This window comes from Manis javanica, chromosome 10 (genome assembly GCF_040802235.1).
Source record: "Manis javanica isolate MJ-LG chromosome 10, MJ_LKY, whole genome shotgun sequence".
In the NCBI taxonomy this organism is placed as follows: Eukaryota; Metazoa; Chordata; class Mammalia; order Pholidota; family Manidae; genus Manis; species Manis javanica.
The window spans coordinates 29,722,635-29,747,540 of NC_133165.1; the positions used below are offsets into that span (position 1 = coordinate 29,722,635).

At 38.8% G+C, this 24,906-nt stretch overlaps 1 pseudogene; it reads right to left on the reverse strand.

Annotated features, from left to right (window-relative positions):
• Nucleotides 1-115: 115 nt before the first annotated feature.
• LOC108398056 (cytochrome P450 3A19-like) lies at nucleotides 116-24,906 on the reverse strand (annotated as a pseudogene).

The following is a 24,906-nucleotide window of genomic DNA, read 5'->3' on the forward strand; positions in this document are numbered from 1 at the left end:
TCACGTGCACTACATTAACAGCCTCTTCATCCTCGGGTTTTATTCAGTCAGCTGAGGTCTCTGGTGTTATGGGATCCAGCTTCCCTGAAGAACAAAGTGGAATCTTTAGGGAAAGTCAGGCGCCACTCAAGGTTCCATCTCTCAACTCAACCTTTAGAACAATAGGCTTTTGTGGTTGAATAAGTCTCTGCTTAATTTCATGGGGATCTGCCACATGTAATCAAGCATATGAGAACGAGTTAATGGAGCCAGCCAAGAACAGAAGCGAGTAGACAAGACACATTAAGGATACAAACGTCTAAAAACTACTTTTAGCATCATATATCTTTGATTTTTTTATTAAAGTATCATTAATATTCACTCTTATGTTGATTTCAAATGTACATGACAGTGGTTCAACAGTTCCTGTAATTCACTTATTTTGTGATTGGGAATTATTGTGCCCTTTGTCCTCTTCCTCCACCCCTCCCTGCACCTGCACCAATCCTGTCCCCTTGGTAACCACTATCACCTCTCGTGCCTATGAGTCTACTGATGTTTTGTTCCTTCTGTTTTACTTTGTTTTTATATTTCACAAATAAATGAAATCAAATGGTATTTGTCTTTCTCCACCTGACTTATTTCACTGACCATAAAACCCTCTAGATCCATCCATGTTGTTGCAAATGGGAGCATTTCTTTTCTTCTTATAGCAGAATAACATTCCATTGTGTATATGTACTACATCTTCTTTATCCATTCACCTCTTGATGGACAGTTAGGTTGCCTCCATATCTTGGCTATTGAAAATAGTGTGGCAATAAACATAAGAGTGCGTATATCTTTTGAATCAGGGATTTTGTTTTCTTTGGGTAAATTCCTAGGATTGGAATTACTGGGTGAAATGGTATTTCTATTTTTAGATTTTTGAGGAACCTCCATACTGCTTTCCACAGCAGCTGCACCAATTTACAGTCCCACCAACAATGTAGGAGGGTTCTAATTTCTCTGCATCCTCGCCAGCATTTGTTGTTTTTTGTATTTTGGATAGTGGACTGGTGTGAGGAGATATGTTATTGTAGTTTTAATTTGCATTTTCCTGATGATTAGTGATGTGGAGCATCTTTTCATGTGTCTGTTGGCCATTTGTTTTCTTCTTTGGAGAATTGTCTTTCAGGTCCTCTGCCCATTTTTTGATCAGGTTATTTGTTCTTTGGGTTTGGAGACATATGAGTTCTTTATATATTTTGGATGTTAACCTCTTACCACATGAGTCATTCATGAATATATTCTCCTATAATGTAGGATGCCCTTTTGTTCTGCTGATAGTGTACTTTGCTGTTCAGAAGCTTTTTAGTTTGATGCAGTCCCACTTGTTCATTTTTTGTTTCCCATGCCCAAGGAGATGTGTTCAGGAAGAAGTTGCTCATGTTTATATTCAAGAGACTTTTGCCTATGTGTTCTTCTAAGAGTTTTATGGTTTCATGACTTATAATCAGATCTTTGATACATTTTGAGTTTATTTTTGTGTATGGAGTTAGACAGTAATCCAGTTTCATTCTCTTACATGTAAGTGTCCAGTTTTCCCAAAACCAGTTGTTGAAGAGACTGTCTTCTCCCCATTATATATTCATGACTCCTTTATCATATATTAATTGATGATAGACATGTGGATTTATATCTGGGCTCTCTGTTCTGTTCTATTGATCTATGGGTCTGTTCTTGTGCCAGTACCAAATTGTTTTGATTACTGTAGCTTTGTAGTGAAGCTTGAAGTCAGGGAGCGTAATACCTCAGCTTTGTTCTTCTTTCTCAGGATTGCTTTGGCTATTCAGGGTCTTTTGCGGTTCCATACGATTTTTTTTGAACTATTTGTTTTAGTTCATTGAAGAATGCTGTTGGTATTCTGATAGGGATTGAATTGAATCTTTAGATTGCTTTGGACAGGATGGTCATTTTGATAATATTAATTCTTCCTATGTATGAGCACAGGATAGATTTCCACTTTTTGGTGTCTTCTTTAATTTCTCTAATGAGAGACTTGTAGTTTTCAAAGTATACCTCTTTCACCTCCTTGGTTAGGTTTATTCCTAGGTATGTTATTCTTTTTGATGCAATTGTAAATGAAGTTGTCCTAATTTCTCTTTCTGCCAGTTTGTTGTTAGTATACAGGAATGCAACAGATTTCTGTGTATTAATTTTGTATCCTGCAACTTTGCTGAATTCAATTATTAGTTCTAATAGTTTTTAGTGGATTCTTCAGGGTTATCTATCTATAATGTCATGTCATCTGCAAATAGTGACAGTTTAACTTCTTCCTTACCAGTTTGGATGCATTTTATCTCTTTATCTTATCTGATTGTCGTGAGTAGGACCTCCAGTGCTATGTTGAATAAGAGTGGTGAGAGTGAGCATCCTTGTCTTGTTCCCAATCTTAGAGGAAAAGCTTTCAGCTTTTTGCTATTAAGTACGATGTTGGTTATGGGTTTTTCATAGTTGGGCGTTATTATGTTGAAGTACATACCTTCTATACCCATTTTGTTAAGAGCTTTTATCACGAATGAATGTTGCATTTTATTCACGTGTTTTTCAGCATCTATTTAGATGATTGTGTGGTTTTTATCCTTTTTGTTAACATGGTGTATGATATTGATTGATTTACATATATTGTACCATCCCTGCATCACTGGAATAAATCCAACTTGGTTATGATGGGTGATTTTTTTAATGTATTTTTGAATTTGGTTTTCCAATTTTTTTGAGGATTTTTGCATGTATGTTCATCAGGGATATTGGTCTTTAATTTTCTTTTATTGTGTTGTCTTTGTCTTGTTTTGGTATTAAAATGATGCTGATCTCATAGGATGCGTTTCAAAGTATTCCTTCCTCTTCCACTATTTGCAATTCTTTAAGAAGAACAGGTATTAGCTTTTCTTTAAATATTTGGTAGAATTCGGCTGTGAAGTCATCTGGCTATGGAGTTTTGTTTGGGGGGAGTTTTTTGATTACCAATTCAATTTCATTGCTGGTAGTTTGTCTGTTCAGATTTTCTCTTTCTTCCTGGGTCAGTCTTTGAAGGTTGTATTTTTCTAGGCAGTTGCCTATTTCTTTTAGGTTGTCCAGTTATTGGCATATAATATTTCATAGTATTCTCTAATAATTCATTGTATTGCTGTGCTGTTGTGATTATTCCTTTCATTTCAGATTCTGTCTATGTGTGTACACTGTTTTTTCCTTGATATGTCTAGCTAGGGCTATAATCTATTTTGTTTATTTTCTCAAAGAACCAGCTCCTGGTTTCATCAATTTTTTCTACTGTTTCATTCTTTTCTGTTTTATTATTTCTGCTGTGATGTTTGTTATGTCCCTCCATCTACTACCTTTGAGTTTCATTTGTTCTTCTTTTTCTAGTTTCTTTGTGATTTTAGACTGTTTATATGGGATTGTTCTTGTTTCTTGAGGTAAGCATATGTTGCTATGTACTTTCCTCTTAGAACTGCCTTTGCCACCTCCCACAAACTCTGGGCTGTTGTGGTTTTGTTTTCTTTGTCTCCACGAATTGCTTGATATCCATTTTAATTTGTTCATTGATCCAGATTACTTAGAAGCATGTTATTTAGCCCTCCATGTGTTTATAAGCTTTTTTGTTTTGTGTAATTTCTTTCTAGTTTCATACCATTGTGGTCTAAGAAGCTGCTTGATACAATTTCAATCTTTTGAATTTATTGAGGCTTTTCTTGTGGCCTAGTATGTGATCTGTTCTGGAGAATGTTCCAGGTGCACTTGAGGAAAATGTGTGGAGTGTTCTATAGATACCTGTTAACTTCATCTATTCTAATGTATTGTTCAGTGCCTCTGTTTCCCTATTTATTTTCTGTCTGGTTGACCTATTTCCCCCTTTAATTATGTTAGTATTTGTTTTACATATTTAGGTACTCCTATGTTGGGTGCATACTCATTCATAATGATTATTGATAGCTATATATTTATTGCCATTTTATTAATTGTTTTCTGGTTGTTTTTGTAGTTTCTGTCCCTTTCTTCCTCTCTTATACTCTTGTTTTTTATGGTTTTCTTTACTGTTGCAATTGGATTTCTCTGTTTGTTTGTGTATTTATTTATTTTTGTGTATTTATTGCAGACTTTAGTTTTTTGGTTACCAAAAATTCAAGAATACCTTCCTTACTATACAGTAGTTTATCATAAATTGCTGATTGCCCTATTTCAAACACAATCTAAAGGTACTTTTTTCCTTATTCTTCCTCCTCCACATTTTTCATTGTAGATGTCATAATCTGCATGGTGTATCCCTTGACTGATTTTAAGTATAGCTGATTTTTTTCTGTTTTAATTTTGTACTTGCTTGGTAATTAGTTGGTCTACTACCTTTATTGTGGGATTATTTTCACTGGTGAAAACTATCTAGCCTTAGGTACATTTCCATCTACAATAGTCCCTTTTAACATATCCTGTAGGGCTGGCTTAGTGGTGGTGAATTCCTTCAAATTTAATCTAGAAACTGTTTAGTCCCTGCTTCAAATTTAAATGATAATCTTGCCAGGTAGAGAATTCTTGGTTGGAGGTCCTTCTGTTTCAGTGTATTAAATATATCATGACACTCCCTTCTAGACTGTAGAGTTTCTGCTGAGAAGTCTGCTGATAGCCATTGCTTTATAAGTAATCCTTTTCCTCTCACTGGCTGCTTTCAACACTCTCTCCTTATCCTTGATCTTTGCCATTTTAATTATCATAGGTCTTGTTGTTGTCTTCCTGGGATTCCTTTTGTTAGGAGATCTCTACACTTCCATGGCCTGAGTGTCTATTTCCTTCCCCAGATTGGGGAGGTTTTCAACAGTTATTTCCTTGGAGACATTTTCTATCCCTTTCTTTCTCTCTTCACTTCCTGGTACCTCTATTATGTGAATAATGTTTCATTTGGATTGGTCACCAGCTCTCTTATTAATTCCTGTTCTCTAATTTCCATCTCATTCACCATATCCTCTAACTGTACTAATCTACTCTTAAATCTCTCCATTGTATGTTTAATTTCAGACACTGCATTCTCCAGATCCGAGTGGCTCTTTTTCATGTCTTCTCTTTGTTGAAGTCCTCCCTGAGATCTTGAATACTTTTCTGTAAATGCAAGAGCATGTTTATGACTTTTATTTTGAAATCTTTATCAGAAAGATTGGTGATCTCCATTTCATTTAGCCTTCCTTCTGGGGTCCTGTCCTGCAGTTTTGTTTGGAACATAGTCATCTGCCTACTCATTTTATCAGGGTTTCTGTGTTTCTTCCTTTATATTAGATGGCTCTGTTATGCTTCCTGTCCTATGGAATAATAGCTTTATGAAGAGGGCATCCTATGGTGCCCAGAAGCTCGAGATTCTTTACTCTCTAGTGCCTGATTTTATTTTGCAGGGACCCCGGATTGGCATACAGTGTGGTGGGGGGGGGACATCTTTCTGTCAGTGTTGGCAGTTTGCTTCAGCTGCTGCCTTTTTGATCAACTCAGGAATCTCTGTTGAGCTTGCTGTGGGAAAGGCCACCCTCTGCCTGGCCTGCAGCAATAGAGGGGCTGCAGGGATAATACAGTAGGCAAGCTGATATACAGCTCTGTCTGGGCTGGATACACAGCACCAGGCTTGGACACCCACAGGAAGGAAGGAGCTCTTGGGGCAGGCTCCTGTGGGCACCTCCCTGATTGAGCTGAAATGGAGCTGAGGAAGCTGGGAGAGTCTCCCCTCTGCCTGCCAGGTGGCAAAGTCTAACACTGCTGCTGAGCTGAGTGGTTTGGTCAGCAGTGTGCACATGGAGGAGCCTCAGGGCTGCATTGCCAGCTACGGGGATGAAGCATCTGGGGCTTCCAAGAGTTCCTGATCTGTTGGGCATAGGAAGGGCTGGGGAAGTATCCTCCACCTGCCCTTTCTTCTCAGGAGACCATTCAATCCAACCCTTAACCTTCTGGCCCCCCTCCCACTGCTGGCAAGTCTTTCAAACTGCCACTTCTGCTTTGGATCTCAACTGGCATGCCTGTCTTCTATAATGGGTGGAGTCTGTTTCCCAGAGTGTTCCAGTTGTCCCTGCTTTCCAGCACCACTAATCACCAGAACCCATGTAATGTGGGCTCATGCTCCCAGAGAAGAACTCCAGGGCTAGGTATTTTGCAATCCTGGATTCCTACCTACACCCCCCAGCCCCCCTCACCCCCCGCTCCATTCATTTCTCCTGCCTGTAGGCTGGGATGGGAGGACTTGGGTCCTGCTCTATCATAACTCTGCCACTTAACCCTTTTCTGTGCTGTCTTACCTTCTTCCTCATGTTTAGGGGGTCTGTTCTGTAGTATTCAAGTCATTTTCAGGTTTAGTTGTATTTGCTGTATGTTCTTCTCTTACGTGTTTCTGGGAGGTGGTTTCCGCCTTGCCATCCTACTCTGCCATCTTTTTCCAGAAGTTGATTCTTTTTTTAAAAACTATCAGTCAATATCTTTCAAAGATATAGGGACAGTCAGGTTACCTATTTTTCCTTGAATGAATTTTAATACTTGCTTCTTTCAAGGAATTGGTCTATTTAATTTCTGTTATAAAATGTATGGACATAAAGTTCTTCACAGTATTCCCTTATTTTCACTTTAAAAATTTTTTCCACTTTTGAGATATTGACATACAGCAGTGTGCAAATTTAAGGCATACAACATTATGATTTGACTTACATAAATCAAGAAATTATTGTCACTACTAGTTTAGTTAACATAATCTCATGTTGATACCAAAAGAAGAAAAAGAAATTTTTTTTCCTTGCAATGAGAATTCTTAGTATCTCCTCTCTTCACACCCTTCATATGCGCCATGTGGCAGTGGCAGTGAATTATCACCATGTTGTGTGTGACAACCTCAGCACTTATGTATCTTACAACAGGACCACGTTCCCCAGCCCCCTCCCTGCTGTAATTCTCTGCACTTATTCTGTGAGCTGGAAGCTCATCTGTCATTCATTCAACAAATTATCTATGGGGCAGCTGCTATGTACCAGGACAGAGACATACTCATGTTGCCTTGTGATCTGTTTTGATTTAAAGTTAAAGTAAAGATGAGTTTTTAAAACATAAACCACATTCTTAGGCATTAGGGCAAGCAATTCTGAAAAGCCACATCAAGTTGATTTTGTGTATTTTGAAACCTGAGATGTGATCCTGTGTGGGTACAACACATGGCAGGACCATCCTCACTTCTAAGGTATCCCATCACCTCACCCAGTGGTAACATCCAGTTCATGGCTGATGTCTTGGGAGGCACTACTCCTGTTTTCTAACATCTGTTGTTTCCCAAGTGTAGAACAAGTAGTGAACTTGAGAAGACCTTCAGGGTTTGGAGTGACAGGTTGAGCCCCTAAGTCCCTATCACTCCCCAGCAGAATCATCTTCTAATCTCAGTGACTTCAGGGCAAGCACACTGTCCTGAAGGGTGAGAAGCACCCAGCTATGCATGCCAGGAGCTTATAGGAGATCCTGCCCATCCCAGGCTGCTCTCAGGCCCAGGGTTCTTTTTGTACATACTTATAGGACAGCCACACAACTGCACTAAAGCCATAAACAACAAGGAAACCATCCTCCTCCTCCTCCTGAGGGCCAACATATTAAATGCATGACTGTGCCCACACACCCTTCCTTCTAGTGCCCTGGAAGCTGAATTTAAACTTTGTCCACATTCAAAGGTCTGTGCATAACCACATCATGGTAACCTCACAGGCTGTAGGCAACCATTACGATTGGGTCTTGATAAAGCCACACACTTAGTGCTCCATAGCTGAGGACCCCCAGAGGTCATACATGGCTCCAAATAGATTCTCTGTTCTATTCACATTCGTTTCTACACATATATACATATATTTTTTAGTTTAAAAAACTCCCACTAAACATCCAGAAAGTTATCTGTCTGATCTGTGTTTCTTTACAAGGTTTGAAGGAGAAGTTCTGCAGGACTTTGATAATAACAAGTTTCAAGTTCAGGAGAGTGAACCTCATTTCAGTGAAGTTTCAGGGTCTGGCTCCAAAAGACAGATATGTGTATGTATTTATGCCATCCTTATTCTTCTTACTGAACCTGCATCCACAATAGTAGATGAAAACAAGTTAATGAAACAAGAACCACAAAGGTCCACAGTGGGTTCTCACTAAGCTCCTCAGCCAGGAGCGCACAGGACCACACTGTGGGTGAGTCAGGAAGTCCCACCACAGGTACTTGGTGTGGGAGCCCAAACAACAGCTCCTCATGTCCCCTTTGCCCTGTAGGAGCTTTCAGTCTCATTCAGGAGATGAGATGAGTGCTGTTTAAGGAAATTCATGTTTGAACACTAAAATTACATTCAGAGTGGGTAGGTGCTCTCACTCAAAGGCAAGTAGGAAATGAGGCTGACTGAAGGAAGAGGGGCTTCCTACCTCCCCCCCACCACTTACCTGGCCAGATGCTCACAGAGGATGGAGCAGGAGACAGGCCTCCAACTACTGCAGGTGGTATTTCCCCTTCTCTCCCCTTCCTGCCCCCCCCCTGCTCCTCCTCTGCTCCCTCTCCCACAGACCTGCTAAAGTCAGGTGATTCCCGTGGGCAGCAGGCTCTGCTCTGCTGCAGTACAATCCCTGATCTCCTTGTCTGCCTGTTGCACTAGCTTCACATTCCTCCAAGGTTAGACCCATGCGTTATTCAAATCTCACTCCTCCATATCTGATTACTTAAAGGAAAAATGTGGATATGGGGAAAGTGATAATGGCATTGTAGTTATTTATTATTTAAAGAGTCATTATTATTCAGAGAATGTTCTGGAATAGATACAAATGATGTGCCTTCAAATACTATGGGAACTAGGAGAATAGCAGTGGTGTGTTGATGGGGTGGCTGACATGGGTTGATGGTGGCCAGGCAGTCAGTGCACTCAAACAGATTCATTGAAAGTAATCCATAGGCATGTCTAGGGAAATGCTTGCGTATGTGTCAGATACAAATATACTTGAGCCAAACCCCCCATAATAGGCACTTTTTGACCCTTAGGTTCTCACTGCCTGGCCTGATCCCTGACACACAAAGGTAAGCACTTACTCTGTTTGATGCCTGGATAAATCAAGGAGGACAGCAAGTGGTCTCTGATTTGTGGTTGTGAAGATGCAGGATGGGGAAGTGATGAGCTTGGGGGAAGCACAGAGGTTCCCTGATCCAGAGGAAATAGGGCTGCTCTACTCTAACATTGTCTTTCAGCAAGTACTATGTGTAGACACTACCCTAGAACTGGGGAAACCTTGCAATCAAGATAATGTCCCACTACCCAGGGGCTTCTAGTCAGGGGCCTAAAAGCTTACATCCTAAGTAGTGCCCCAGAGGTCATTCCAAATTCTGCTCACCAACCCAAGATGTAGGAAAGCATCAACTCTGGGCAGAACTCAACCTGTGCCCCTAGTAGACATTGGTTTTGCGTTCTCAGGAGAGCAAGCTCAAGGCCTGTCCAGGGAGGATGTCTCAGTGTCTGAGGAGCATATGCTTCATTTTGGAAGAGTCACGCCATACCAAAGAGGAGGGAGCTGGCATGGTTCTGCAGCCATGGGCAGTACCAGGAACCTGTGCCCACCTCCACCCTCATGAAGCTGCTTACCCAGCAGGGAGCAGTTTCTGCAGGTCTTCAGCTGCTCTCTGCAGTAACTCAAGAGCAAATGGCAGCCAATGTTTAAAAACATGGGATATGGGAATGGTGGTGGTAAGGCAGAAAGCTAAAGAGAAAAGCACAGAAAAACTGAAAGGAAAAAAATCCTAGAATTTAAAATTAGATAGTGGTTAAGTTAATTATGGCATATGCATACAGTTGCACCCACATATAGGATGTTCTTTATAGTTCAGTGTTAAATAAAGTAAGAGTGGAAAAACAAATGGGGTTTAATACCATTCCAATTTTTAACTATAGTTATGCATAGAAAAATGTCCTGAAAATCATACATCACATTATTAATGAGAACTGTTAAGGCATGGAACTGTCTATGGCTATAATTTTCTATCCTGTGGTGTATAAAATTTTGACAATACAAAATGGTCACTCTTGTAATAAAAAATTATAAAGTTAAAAATATGTACAAATTAATGATCGTACACCTACATGTCTGTCACCTATTCTTAGAGGTGTCAGAATATGCTCCAACCAGCCCAGACCAGGGTGGGTTCCCTCTCCTGGGGCCCTGTACCTTTCAGGGCGGAACTCCTCAGGTTCTGGCCAGAGCTCTGGGTCTTGATGAAGAACAAAGATGGGCACCATCACCACTGTCCCCTTGGGAATGAGCACCCCCTTGATCTCCACATCTTTCTTACAGAGTCGCTCAAGTCTACCAGCAACTGGGAATAATCTGAGAGATTCATTCACCACCATGTCAAGGTACTCCATCTGCACCAGGGCATCATAGGAAGGTAGTATCTGGGAAGAAAGAAACAAATTTAGGGAAACTGATATTTGGGATCAACTTTCAATTAAGTCTAGGCAGTACTGTTGGAGCTTTAAGAACTAAAAGGAATAATTAATTTTGGTTAAGGACCTTTGCATTTCTATAAATTGTAATATCTATCATGTCCTTTGACTGCTCAGTAGCCCATTAGATGTGCAGAGTAGCCAGGACAACAGGAGACCACTGGGACAATCCCTAAACAGGCCCTGAAACCCCTCCGGTTACCATGTCATGGTTTCTATTTCTCATTTGGACAAAGTGGCTCAAGAGTATGGCCCTAACTGTTAAATCAAATATGCCAATGTCACTCTTTCCTTTCACAAGGGAGCTTGCACATCTGTGCCAAGGAGAGAGAACATGTAAAACAGCAAATCTCCTATTCAACATAAACTTTTCAGTGGAAAAATCCTACTTAGATAGCTAATTCTCTGATTGTATGTATAGAATTTGGAGATAAACACTCTATAAAATCTCTGAAAATAATTTGGGAAGAAATTACTTCCTTTTGATACCTAATATGACAAATGAAGAGTATGAATGGATGCTACCAGGCACACAATTTCAGCTCTAGGATGTTATAAAGAGGTTTGGAACCCCACTCAGAGCCCCTTCCTCTGTTGCTGAAATAATCTCCCAGTTGTCACTTCTGGGTTTGACCATAAATTCTGAAGGTCTCAGACAAGCCAACTGAGCCCCAGAGGCCAAGTCTCCTCACACCACAAAGAATTCTGGTTTGGGCAGAGAGACATCCAACAATAGCATGGGCAATACATGGCTATCATTTGGTGTTATATTTCATGGGCAACATTATAGAGGTTACATGTTTAGTTTTGGAGCCAGACACCCTTGTCCATAGCTTGGATTCCTCACCAGTAGTGTAGAAGGGTGCACCTCTCTGAAGCTCAGTTTTCATTCATGCTATAAGCAGATAATTGGAGTTGATCTTCAAAGGGTTGTGTGGCAGAGACATTCACTGCTCACCCAAAATCCATGTTGTCCCCCACTTTCCACAGCAACCCTGAAGTTAGGGGACATGAGCTTGAAAATGGGCTGTGAACCAAGAGGATGTATGCCAGTTTGGGGAGTCAAAACATTTGAAAAACCAGTGAACACCACTCTTGGTCTTTATTCCCCAACCACCATGAAGGCTTCATATTCCAGAGAGTAATGCTATAAGAAAGTGGAGCCTCTTTAGCCTGAATCCCTGAGCAACTATGTGGAGCAGAGACTCACACCCCCACCCTCCATCTAAAATCCATTTTGGACAAATAAATATGAGTTAGAAGCAGATCTCTGCTTTGTAAAGCCACTGAGATTTGAGGGCTAGTCTGTTCCTGAGGCATATAACCTGGCCTACCTTAATACAGAATTTTAGCAAGATTGAGTTCATTTATAAGTATGAAGCATTTAGAAGAGATAAATATAGTAGGAAGCAAATGTTAGCTATATGTGATTGCTGACATTGTAATTATTACTTTAAAAAGAGGAGTACACAGTACTTTAGTTAGGCTGTGTCTTGTAGTACCAATCAAAAGGATCCCAATTTGGGCTTTCCCACAGACAAAATATCATCTCTAATATAGGTAGGTCATAAAATGTACCTTTATATTTGAAGGACCTATTGAAGTTACCACCTTAGGAAGGTGAAAACCAGAGTCTGGACTAGAATTTATGTCTTCTATTTCCTACCTGATGCTCTTTCCTGTATACTGCAAAGTTACTCAGTGTTGGTAATTGCCCAAATGGTCCCAGTTCCCCCACCCCTCTTAAGTCTGTGCCCTTTGCCATCTAATGTGATTCTCTCCCATTATGACTCTCGGGTTGGCCATGTGGCCTTCTTTGAAGCAATGGCATGTTGACCAAGCAGAGTTTTGAAGGGCACCCATAGATTGGGCTTCTTGTTCTTGCTCTTTCTCTTGTTCTATGTTACTGTCCCAAGAAGAACACACCCAGGCTAGTTTTCTGGAATAGGAGAGATGCATGGATCCATGGATGTGGGGCTGAGTCAGTCCAGCCAGCCTAGCCAAGGCCAGCCTAGACCAGCCAACAGCCTGATGAAGGCAGGTGAAGCATGTATCAACAGAGATAATTATCCAGACACTTGAGAAATAAATGCTTACTCTTAGGTGCCACTAACATTTTGTGGTTTTTTATTTGGCACTATTGTGGTAACAGATAACTATATACCAGAATGAGTACTTTTTTCAAAGATCTTTTATTTTTGAAAATAGTATATATTACCTATGTTTCTCCTTTGTTTTCTCTCCATAGATCCTTCCTAAATGTGCAGGTATAAGAATTGATGCCTCTACATTTTGCAAAAATCCTCAGTAAGGAAGCCTTCTTCCTAAAGTTTAACCTTCTCCCACCTTCTGTGGGTATTACCCTCTCACCTTATTTGGGAAAGTTACATCAATATCCTCCTGCAGTATCTACTGGACATCATGGGGAGTGGCAAATACATATATAAGGAAGGAAAAAGCCCTGCTGGTGCTTTCGTAGCCAGCCACAAACAAGGTAACATTGGTGCACAGCTCCATAGCAGATAAGAGGAGGAAAGACATTTTAGGAAAAGCATGAGAATGGAAAACATCACAGTTTAGATGAGGGGAAATCAAAATGAAACTCCCAAATACATAGGGGGGAAATGGAAAAACAATTCAGAGTCCAACTGGAAGTGGCATGCCCTCTTATGTTTATCTTTCAGAGCCAGAAAAAGGCAAAAATGGTCTTGGTCCAGTTTTTCCTAAGGTCTATACTATTGTTGGCATCTGCTCTTGGTTATGACACCATCCCCACCCACATAACTGACTAATTTCATGAGATAGCATTTCTCTCAAATGCACAACGCTATCAGTATATCCCTTGGAGAATCCTAAATGTACTGTAGCTAGAAGGAATATGGGGTAGCATTGTCCCTGAGGAAAAAACTTAAATAATTTTAACTCAAGGATAGCTTGAAATATTTTGAGAGAGTTGATAATATATGGCTTAACTGTAGGAAAAAGTAAAGGATCTTTCATTTAAACATGTTTTGGGGGAATTTAGATAACAATATTAGGCTATATATAAACTTTTGCTACTCAAACTGTGGTCCATGGACCAAAAGCACCCAAGAGCTTACTAGAAGTGGAAAATCTCAAAACTCTTCCTAAATTACTGAACCAAAATATGAACTTTCAGGAGATGTGCTGATTAGTGTGCACAACTCAGCTTGTAAAGCATGAATTACATCTTTGTGTGTCATCAAGCAATAGAAGTCCTGGGGCTTAAGTCTTCAAATGGATGTTCTCAGATATTTATAGAAACCAGGGACATAGATAAAAATCTAGAAGAGTGGTGACTGACAATACAGTAAACAATGATATTAAAATTTCTGAAGATAGAGTGTGTCAATGTAAGTGATTGGCCAGCTGAAATATAGAAATATATGATGCAGTGAGTTGAGTTAACAGTGTTAATTCAATCGTGGCCTGAATGTCTTCCTTAGTACATGTCCTCACTCTTTTCTATCTTATGGTCAGAAAACAGCCCTTGTGAATATAAGTTGATCTCCCTTTTGATTTTCTCCTGCAAGAAACTGAGCATGGTCAGGCTCTAACCTATTTGACTGAGAAGAGATTAGGACCTTTAGGTACTTAGAGCTTTGAAATGAACATGACCCCTGCATAAAACAGTGTAAGAAATGTCTACAGAGTTCTGATTTCATAAAGATGGTTTCTGTGGTGCTGTTATGGGTAAATTCCTCTAGCAAATTCTTTCCACCATGGGGTTTGCATGAGCCACATGGTACTTAAAATTACTAAAGCTCTGTTGTCAATATGTTAGCCGCTACCCAGATGTGGCTATTTAAAATTTTATTAAAATTAAATACAGTATAAGTTTCAGTTATTTAGTGACACTAGCAACACATCAAGTGCCCAACAGCCATTTGTGTCTAGTGATTATTGTAATGAAAAGAGTAATATAGAATATTTCCTTCATCATAAAACTTTGTTTTGGATCATATGGATAGACAGATTGATAGATACATAGAAGTAGATGTAGACATAAATACAGACATATTTTAGTGGTGTGATAGAGTCATACTTTCTAAAATCAACTATTAGATTTTCAGGAATTTGGTGAGATGGCTTGAGATTAACCATGATGAGAGTATTTATGTCATGTAAGTAAATTATACATAAAGCCTCTCTTGTTGTTGAGAGACAGCATGTTTACATCAATGGTTATAAGCAGATGTGCAAATATTTATGTTTTTCAGTCCTATATAATATATTTGATGTTCTTAGGTTTGTGCACTGAGAGGATCTAGAATCAAAGAAACCCTAATAACAATGAGCACTCTTACATCCAGATTTTGGTTTCTAAATGCCATTTCTAAATACCATTTCTCACAAAGCTCCACATCTGGCTAGTGGCTAAGATACTGAAAGCACAGCTCTAAATGTTGATTATAGGGCTGATCAGAGAAAATAGAAGAGAAACCTGGAATGTCTCCCACCAAAAAGCAAGGAACAACCCAAAAAATGATATGTGAAAAGGAACAAGATACTCTCTATACTACAATGTGAGATACATATCATTATACATACCTCAAAACTCCTAGAGTAAACACTAAGGTAAGCTATGGACTTTGGGTGATTGACTATAACAAATGCACTCTTCCTGTGAGGGATTTTGATAGTGACAGAGGCTGTAGTGGGTCTAAGTATACTGGAAATACCTATACCTTCAGCTTAATTTTGCTGTGAACCAGGAACTGCTGTAAAAAAAATGTACTGATAAAATAAAAAACTTGAAAATGAAGAAGAAAAACAATGACATTAGAGCCCACCTGAAAGGGTGGACAAACCTGAGAGAATTTGAGAATCAAAATAAAGAATGATATAAGAGAATAAATTCTTAATTTATGAGATCATTCTGACAAAAATAAACAAGCTAGTAAGTAAATGGGAGAGAATGGAAAGCTCTCCCTGACAATGGAACATAAACTAATAAATGTAGAAGAAATGATGAAATTTGAAGGTTATCTTTTACAACCACCACAGCAATGATGTTTATGTAAAAAACCATCCGTGAGTGATAAAACTAGACAGTGAAAGTCTGAAGAGGAAAAGAATACTTACTCAGACTCAAAGTCTTCCACCACACTTTTAATTAAAAAGGAAAAAATAAAACTTTATAGATTAAGCTAGTGAACACAACTTAAATGAAGTGTTCCAAGTCATGCATATTATTAAACATTGTCTCTCTGACTCATTTTCTTCTTTCTTTCCCTTACCTCCAACTGATTATTCCCTGAAAAATGTTCAAACTCTCCTGATCTAAGTTCTAGAGGTCACCAACCCAGGGCAATATGTCTCCTGATGTGATGAGGTCTTGATGCAAAGTTCCAGGGAGAAGTTCTGATTCAGCAGGTCTGGATGAGACCTGAGAATTGACATTGGAAAGAGGTTCCATCAAAGTCCTGATGTAGGTGATCCACAGACCACAGATGGACTTCTGGGCATGAAATATTTGTTTGTGATTGTTTCCAAGCCTTCTACAATGTTGTGCCTTCAAGATTCTAGAATGTGCCTCTGGCTACCAGTTTAATCTGAACAGGTGTCTTTCTGCAATGTGGCAGAAATTTTCATCTGCCTGGAAAACATCCTGCATGTCTTCAGAACCACCCCTACCTTTGAGTTTCCCCAGTGCAGGTCCTCTGAAGGACTCTTTGGTTACATTTATGACCATCCTTTTCTTTGAAATTCTGGGAGCTAGTCATCAGCTGAAGAACATCCACTCAATGCTAGAAGCAGAAAGAGAAATCTCAATGACAGAAAGTCACTTGTGAAGTCAGAAATCAGTTAGTACTTAACGTCTTTCCTGAAAATATGGCCCTTCAAGTCCAGAGTCTGACTGGGGTCACCATTGAACAAAAATATATAGCTATAAATCTTGCAGAGCAGGATGTTTCCCTGAGAGGAATCCAGCCATCCTGTCCAACTGCTTTTCAGTTCTCACCTTCTCTGATTCTCAGTCTCTTTGGATTTTGAACATAGCTTCCTGTCCATAGAGGTGCCTGCACCTTACCCATCTGTCCTCCTGCTCAGGATGAAGTCCTGATTTCAATCCTTTTAATTTTCTTCAGCCTTACTTCTTAATGTAGAGCCACACAGATTAACCTGTGTCCTTTGCAGAGTTCATCAGCAGCTTCTGGGTGAGATTCTTGAAGTGCCTCAACCCTCCCAGAATTCTACACAACCTACAATGCCACCCTGGGTACCCAGCCCTGTCTCCTGGCCTGCAGACATCCTTGTACTGGTGTCCAGGCCTCATGAAGGCAAAGCTGTGTTAGCCGGCCTGCAGCCTCAATGTCCAAAGAAGACTCCTGGCCATGTCCAGATCACGATGGGATCAAATTTAACATACTATACTCCACTAGGTAGCCTGATAGGGCTTCCATTAGAAAATGTGTAAAATAAGAGGCTTGAAATTGAAGTGATTCTTTGCCAATCTAAGATTTGGGGAAATTATGAGAATAGTAAAATGATCTTTAAATGTTAATTTTTATCCTTTGACAAGTTATTGAAGAAAAGTGGTAAATTTTTCATCCCTGTGATATTCATGCAGTGACATACTGTCATGCCTACATAAAATTTAAACATTGTCTCTCTGACTCATTTTCTTATGTCTTTCCCCAAGTCCACCTTCTTCATTCCTACCAAAATGTTAGAACTCTTCTGTCCTAAACCCTAGAGTTCTCTAGCAACCTTAAAATTATGTGCAATGTACACATGCCAAAAGTATACAGTTGAACACTTTATCAAAAAGTAAACACCCCCATGTAACTGTCACCAGCTTTTATCTTTTGTATATCTTTGAGGTGACATTATTTCATCCATTTTATAGATTTTGTGAAAAAAATTAGTGACACTTTTTAAAAATGTGAGGTATTTAATACCTCAAAGATAGGGCCAAGGAATGGAAATAGTACTGTATGGTGGAGGGAGGGGAAGCACAGTGAAAATGCATAATTTACCTGCAATATAATTTTCTATACCAATTGGAAGAGTAAAATCACCAGGCTTCTCAACCAGGAGCCATTCCCTGTATGACTTCTGCTTAGACTTCCAAGCCAACAGCTGAACAAAGTGAGCCCAAACATAGGTCCCCTCACTACAGCAGTGAGATCAGTGTCCCCTACTGCATTTTTTGAGTGACTAAAGGAACAGGATTAAATTCCTTGACCTATTAGCCTTTTATCTATTGACTCCAGAGTCTGTTTGGTTAAACCACAACCATACTCATACACTTTAACCGTGCTCTTCAAAAAACTGTACTCACAATGCAAATAATAACATGTATGCCTGTCGACCACAATGGAATGAAATTAGAAATCAAAGCACAAAGAAAATTGGAAATGTAGAAATTAAAATAATACTCTCCTAAGGAGCCAGTCTGTCAAAGAAGAAATCACAGGGCACTTAGGAATTACTTTGAGATTAATAAAAATGAAAACAGGATGTATTAAAACTTATGGGTGTAGCAAAAGCAGTGATCACAAAGAAGTTTATGGCTAGAAATAGTTACATTTAAAAAGAACAAAGATCTCATATCAATTACCTAACCTTTCCCTTAACACACTGGAAAAAAAACAAAGTGAACTAAAGGTAAAGCAGAAGGAAACAAGAAACATGAGAGCAGAGACTAAAGAAATAGAGAATAAAGATAATAGTGAAAATAAATGATGCCAAAAGCTGATTCTTTTAAAAGACCTTTAGCTAGATTGTCCAAGAAAAAGTGAGAGAAGATTCAAATTAGTAACATTAGAAATGAAAGAGGGGAGAGTATTACTGACATAAAAAAATGAAAAGGACTGTAAAGGAATACAATGAACAACTGTACACAAGTAAATCAAATAACTTAGAGGAATAAAAAAATTCCTAGAAATGACTCAAAAAGAAAAAGGCCATCTTGAATAGACAAGTAAATTATTGAGTTAGTAATCAAGAAACTACCCACACACCAAAAAAAGTCAGCTCCAGAAGCTTTCAATGATGAATTCTATCAAATATTTAAAGAAGAATTAACACCAAATTTTTTACAAACTCTTCCAAAAATAGAAAAGGGAACACTTTCAAGCTCAATCTGTGAAGCCAGTATTACCATGATACTAAAATCAGACAAAACTATCACAGGAATAGAAAGCTACAGACAGACATATCTTATGAACATGGATGCACAAATCCTCAGCAAAATACTAGCAAACTGAATCCAACAACATATAAAAGGAAGTAGACACCATAACCAAGTGGAGTTTACCCCAGGAATTCAAGGTTGTGTAATATCAATACAATAAAAACAAAAACCTCATGGCCATCTCAAAACTGCAGAAAATCATTTGACAAAATCCAACACCCTTTTGTGATAAAAACAAACAACAAGCTAGTTATAAAAGGGAATTTCTTCAACCTAATTAAGGATACCTAGGAAAAACCCACCATATTTAATAGTGAAAGACTGCATGCTTTCCACTAAATTTAGAAACAAAACTAGAATGTGTCTCTTAGCACTTCTATTCAACATTGGACTAGAGAATATAGTCAGGGGAATTAGGGAAGAAAAAAAGGTATCCATATAAGAAATTAATAAGTAGAATTTTATTACCTAATAAAATATTTTACATAGACAATCCCAAGGTATCCCCTAAATATCTATTAGAATTTAAAAAGAAGTTTAACAGTGTTTCAGCATACAAGATCAAAATACAAAATCAATTGTACTTATGTATACTGCAAAAAGTGGTCCAAAAGTAAATTTAAGAAAATAACTCTAATTAAATAAGATAAAAAATAATTGAATATGTAGGAATCATTTTAGCAAAAGAAGTGCAAAACTTATACTCTTAAAACTACAAAACATTGTCAAAATAAATTAAACATCTTAGTAAATGAAAACATCCCAAATTCATGGATCAGAAAACTTAAAACTGTCAAGATGACAATACTGCACAAATCAATCTATGGATTAACACATTCCCTATTAGAACTCTAACTGAGTTCTTTATAGAAATTGACAAGCTGAATTTAAAATTCAAATGGAATTATAAGATACCCAGAATAGTCAAAATAATGTAGAATTAAAAAAGAACAAATTTTTAGGACTCACAAATTTAACAAAATTATAATGAAATTACAAAAACTAAATGAGAAGTTCAACAAGGAGAAGTAAAACATAAAAAAGATAATTTGAAGCTGAAGAATATGATGACTGAACTAAAAATGCAAGAGAATTATAAAAGAAGACTCATTTAAGCAGAAGAATCAGTGAATTTGAAGACAGGTCATTTGAAATTATCCAGTCAGAGTAGGGGAAAAAATAAAAAGGAATGAAGAAAGCCTCCATGTTTATGGGATACCACTAAGTGAAATAATATTCATATTATTGGAATCCTAGAAGACAGAAAGGGGCAGAATGACTATTTAAAGAAATAATAGACAAAAACTTCACAAACTGTGGTGACTATATGGTTTTCATAATATATGCAGCTCAATGGCCCCCAATGAGGTTTAATCCAAAAAGAATTCATGAAAACACATTATAATAAAACTGTCAAAAATCAAAGACAAATAGCAGCAGAGGAAAAGAAGATTATCACATACAACAGAATGCTCGTAAAGCTGTAAGTGGATTTCTCAGCAGAAAGCTTGAAAGCCAGGGGATAGTGGGATTCATAATGCTAAAAGAAAAAACTACTAATCAAGAATACTCTACATGGAGAAGTGAGAGTCTTTATAAATGAGACATAAGATAATGACATTTCCAGAGAAACAAAGAAAGAGTTCATCACCACTAGACATGCCTTATCATAACTGCTAAAGGGAGGTTCTTGAAGCTGGATATAAGGGACACTAACTAATAATATGAAGTCATTTGACAGGATAAAACAACTGGAATGTGAATATGTAGTCAAATCCAAATAAAGTAATATTGTAATGGTGGTGTATAAATCACATAACTCCAATGTAAACTTTAAAATACAAAAGAATAAAAATTACTGTAGCTAAAACAATTTGCTAGTGGGTACACAACAAGAATGATGTAAATTGTGACATCATAAATATAAAATGGGTGTTAAGCAGTAAAAGCATTGAGCTTTTGGATGAGAACAGCATAAAATATAGACTGCTTAAAAGAGACTGCTACATCTATACATGTTTTATGTAAGCCTGATGGTAACCACAGAGAAAAAGAAAAAAAATAGTTGATACTGAAAAGTAAAAGACAAAGGAATCAAAGAATACCATTATAAAAAACATCACCAAATCATAGAGAGGAAGAAGGAACAAAGGATCTATAAAACACTTGGATTAACAAAGTGCCAATGCCAAGACCTTACTATCAATAGTTATTTTATGTGTAAGTGGACAGATGAATGGATAGAGGATATGCGATATACATACACATGCATACATATATGTATAAATATATATGTACAGTGGAATATTATTCACCCTCGAGAAAGAAGGATATCCTACTGTTTCCAACCACATGGAAGAACCTGGAGGACAATATACTAAGTGAGTTAAGCCAGATGCATGAGAGGAAATATCACTTCATCTCACTTACACATGGAATCTTAAAAAAATTAGTCAAAGTTGTAGTAATGGAGAGTAGAATAGTGAATATCATTCTAGGCAGAGTGGGTTGGGGTGATATTGATCAAAGCATACAAACTTTCAGTTTTATAATGAATAAGTTTTGGAGACCTAATGTATACATGGTGACTTTCCTTAGTAAAACCATATTGTATACTTGAAGTTTGCTGAGAGAGTAGATCTAAAGTGAAGTACAAGGAAAAGAAATAAAAGGCACACAAATGGAAAGAAAAAAATAAGGGTCTCTATTTTCAGGTGACATGAATGTCAATATTGAAAAACTCAAGGAGTAGAAAAAAACTTTAGAACTAAAAAATGAGTTTAGCAAGGTTGTAGGAAACAAGGTCAACACACAAAGATCAACCACATTTCTATATAATAAAAATAAATATCCAAAAACACATTAAAAACACAATGCCATTAACAATCACTCCAAAGAAGCTGAAATAATTCAGGTAAAATTTTATGAAACATGTATGGGATCTCTATGCTGAAAACTGGAGATATTGATAAAAGGGTAGAAATTTTCAGTTTTATAATGAAGAAGTTTTGGGACCTAGTTATACATGTGACCCTAGTTAATAAAGTGGTATGTATACTTGAAATTTGCTAAGAGGGTAGTTCAAAAGTGTTCTTACAACCCAGTAAAGGAAAATCTGGGAGGTGCTGGATATGTCAATTTCCTTGTGGCAATCATTTCAGAATGTATACATATATCAAAACATCATGTTATATACATATATACCTCAAATAAACACATTTTTATTTGTCAATTATAGATAAATAACTTTTTTAATGGTAAAAGACCAAATGCTTCCCCCTACAACCAGGAACAAGGCAGAAGTGCACTCTCACCATTCTTACTCACCGTCATACTGGAAATCCTAGCTAGTGCAGTAGTACAAGAAAAGGAAATCAGAAAAGATGGTGGCGAGAGAGATGAGGCAGAAACCTCCTCCCAAAACCACATATAATATGAAAATATAACAAAGACATCAAATCCTGAAAGAGCAACAGGGAAGAAGGCTGTAGCAGATTGTCTACACCTGGGGAAACCAGCAGACCTCAAGGAAAGGGGTCATGTACCAAAGGCATGATCTGGAGGGACACAAGACCTTCCCCCGCCCCAGCTCACTAGAGGGAGGAAGAGAAATGGAGCAGAAAAGGGGTGGAGGCCTAGGACTACTGAACACCCAGCTCCAGAAATCTTCTCTGGGAGTATGATGAACCTATATTACATGGTGTTCTGGAGATTACTGGGGTTGGAAAGCTAAGACAGGCAGAATACTTGGAAAGACTGAGATTCCAGCTGTTTGTGGAAAACAGGGATTCACATCCAGCCCCTCTGGGACAAAAGAAAGGCAGGCAGTCTGAGAGACTTCCTAACAGCAAGAGGACTGCTAAAGGGGCAAGGATTGCACAGAGGATGCTGCTCAGAAGAAAGGACAGGTGGACAAAATTGTATGGGTGCACTCTTCCCAGTAGGTTGGGAACTTTAGGAGCTTAAGGCACTCCATCACCCTGGCTGGCTATGCAGCCCTGAAGCACCCCCACCATGATACGCAGCCTGCTGTGCCTTCCTCCCAGCTGGCACTGGCTCGCAAACCAGCTGCCCCTGCCTTGCTTCCTATGGTACTTACAAGCACAAAGCACAGAGGATTTTCCTTGCATGCTTGGCCCATTGGCCCTGGTGGTGGAGATAGGCACTGCAGCCACGAAGCAGGAAAGACCTCATTCATCCCAACAGGCACCAGTGCTGCTACCCTGTGACCCCTGCCATTGCTCCAGGGGCTGAGCAGCTCCAGAGAGTAGAGCTTCTGGGCACTAGAGGGTGCCACCTACAAATATGAAAGGTCAAAGGAACCTCGTTCAAACCAAAATCCCACAAACACCAGAAAAAGGACAAAGTAAAACTGAACTCATCAATTTCCCTGAAAGAGATTTCAAAATAAAAATCATAAACATGCTCATGGAGGTATAGAAAAATATTCAAGAACTCAGGGAAGAATTCAGGACTGAGATTCAATCATTACGGAATACAATATCTTAAATGAAACACAATGGAGGGATTTAAAAGCAGATTAGATGTAGTAGAAGAGACAGTAAATGGAATAGAAATTAGAGAAGAGGAATACAAAGAAGCTGAGGCACAGAGAGAAAAAAGGATCTCTAAGAATGAAAGAATACTGAGAGAACTGTGTGACCAATCCCAAGAGAACAATATTCACATTATAGGGGTACCAGAAGAAGAAGAAGAGAGAAAAAAAGATAGAAAGTGTCTTTGAGGAGGTAATTGCTGAAAACTTCCAAAATTTGGGGAAGGAGATAATCTCTTCCTCCTGGAGGCCATTGAGGTACACAGCTCTCCCAACACAAGGGACCCAAGGAGGACAACACCAAGACATATAATAATTGAAATGGCAAAGATCAAGGATAAAGACAGAGTATTAAAGCAGCCAGAGAGAAAAAAGATAATATACAAAGGAAAATACATCAAGCTATCATCAGACTTCTCAACAGAAACCTTACAGGCCAGAAGGGAGTGACATGATATATTTAATGCAATGAAGCATAAGGGCCTTGAACCAAGAATACTCTACACAGCAAGATTATTGTTTAAATGTGAAGGAGGGATTAAACAATTTCCAGATAAGCAAAAGCTGAGAGAATTTACCTCCCACAAACCATCTTTACAGTGTATTTTAGAGGAACTGCTATAGAAGGAAGTGCTCCTAAGACTAAAAAGCTATCACCAGAAGAAATAAAACCATAGTAAAGAAAGTAGACCAATTAATTAATAAGCAGGTGGAAAATCAAGTCAACCACCCAAAAAGTCAGTCAAGGGATAGAAAAAGAGTACAGAATATGAAACCTAATATATAAAGAATGGAGAAGGAAGGAAAAAGGAGGAAAAAAAGAACCTTTAGATTGTGTTTGTAACAGTATACTAAGTGAGTCAAATTACACAGATAGTAAGGAACTTACCCTTGAACCTTTAGTAACCATGAATCTAAAGTCTACAATGGCAATAAGTACATACCTATCAATAATCACCCTAAATGTAAATGGATGGACTGCACCAATCAAAAGAAATAGAGTCGGGATACCCAGCCAAGATGGCAGCATGAGTAGTTCAGTGGAAATCTCCTCCCCAAAACATACATATTTATGAAAATACAATAAATACAACTATTCCTAAAAGCGACACCAGTGTATACAGTACAACAGCCAGGCTACATCTACATCTGTGAGAACTCAACATCACATGAAGGGGGTAAGATACAAGCCACGGACCAGTGGGACCTGAATGGCCCCACCACCCCAGAACCTGGAGGGAAGAAAGGAGTCAGAATGGGGAGGGAGTGAAAGCCCAGGACTGCTAAACAACCAGCTCTAGAAATCCACACCCGGAACGCAGACACATGGTGCACAGGGCGCTGGATATTAGAGAAACGGAAAAGCAAAACCTGCAGGCAGGTCCCTGCAACCAGCACCCCTGAGACAAAAGAAGAGTGCTCTTTACAAGTCTTAAAGAGACAGGGACCAAGAGCTGGACAAAGTCATCCCAGCACACATAGCCAGAAGCTGGGAATCCCGGGGAACTTTAGGCACCCTAACCCCCTGGGCAGCACAGCTCTGAAGCCCCTCACAGCAATAAGCAGCCTGCCAGTTGTTTCCCCAACTGGCGCAGACCCCAACACACCAACCCAATAGCGGGAGAGTGGGAGTGCTTGCCAGAGGTGGCAGCGCCAGAGGAGATCAGGAGTGGCCCACGCGTGACCAAGCAGCCTGGGACTGGCTCGCGCAT